This window comes from Belonocnema kinseyi, chromosome 6 (assembly GCF_010883055.1).
Source record: "Belonocnema kinseyi isolate 2016_QV_RU_SX_M_011 chromosome 6, B_treatae_v1, whole genome shotgun sequence".
Lineage (NCBI taxonomy): Eukaryota > Metazoa > Arthropoda > Insecta > Hymenoptera > Cynipidae > Belonocnema > Belonocnema kinseyi.
In genome coordinates this window covers 53384343-53385696 of record NC_046662.1, presented here as the reverse complement: position 1 = coordinate 53385696, position 1354 = coordinate 53384343, and positions in this window count along the sequence as shown.

The following is a 1354-nucleotide window of genomic DNA, read 5'->3' as shown; positions in this document are numbered from 1 at the left end:
ACTAACTTGTTCTAAATTTTGATTCTATTAATAAGCACAGTCAATATTAATATGAACCTATAGTATAGTAAACATGATGGCTTTATGAATAAATAATCATTTTAAAGGTCAAAGTGTTATATCTTAGAGAGGCTAAAAACAATATGTCAAATTATTTTCTAACAGCCTGAGTAAAAGTTCTTCGACTTGAGTTCGACTTGGTCATCTCTTGAGTTCGTCTCCAAGACATCGATGTCTGGCTGTGTCTCAAAACTAAGTCGAATCATAGGCCTTTGTCTTATTTTTATGGTTACGACAGGTAAAACAACGTTTACTTGTCTCAAGTCAAATGTTGTTTTGGCCGAGACGACGTTTACTTGTCTCAAGACAAAGATTTTGTAAATTTACAAGAAAAACGTAAGAAGAGTTTGAAGCGTTTTTAGATTTTCAATTAGAGTGCGGTAGCAATTATTTAAGTTAAAAAAAGGATAATAATTTAACACATTTAGTTTTTTTTTTCAAATACCATATTGTCTCTTAAGGATACTAGAAAGTTCTGGTTTATCTGAAATTTTAAACTTTTTCTCCACTTTTTGCTTAGAGTAAGGTAATAATTAGCGCAAGCTAAGAAATATATTTTATTAATAAATTGATTATGATTTATAAATATCTTCTCTTAGAGTGAGGATTTGCAATTATTTATAAAATCTTCAGTTTTGCTTAAAATTTTAAGTTATGGAAAAATGATAAATGAGCATCAACAAGAGTTTTTTTTCAAATAAAGTATTTGGCCGTCCCGAAATTTGAGATGAAAAGTCAAAGATTTTATGTTCACTTGGCTAATCGTCCCGAATTTTCTGGGCAACTAATCTATTACCTTTTACAAACTTCGTTAACTTTTGGAGGGGACTGGACGCAGTATTTTTTGCAAATATTATTGTATTTTTTTAAAGTAAATTATTATCCCTCTTTTTCAATGATTTCAAAATATTAATTTAAACAAAAAGGGTATCTTATAGCAGAGATAAATACAAAGAATGGAATAATTGTGAATAGATGGTAGGAGCAGGTATGTGAATTACTTTAAACATTTGTTTCTCTTAATCACAACACGAAGCTTATGGCAGAGCCAGATGTGAAAAAAATTAAAGAAAATCTGTTTTCCTAATCAGGCACAAGAAAAATAAGTATCAACTTGAGTGCTTCAAGAAGTATATTTGAGTTTTTAAAATTGTATTCTCTCTGAATCATAATTGGTAAAATTTGTATAGTCACTAGTTATAATTACAATAGTTACAGACTTAATGAGCAAGTAGTGAGTCGCTATGCTAAGATCGAATAGAAAACTATTGACTCGCGTAGTCTGGATGTTCCC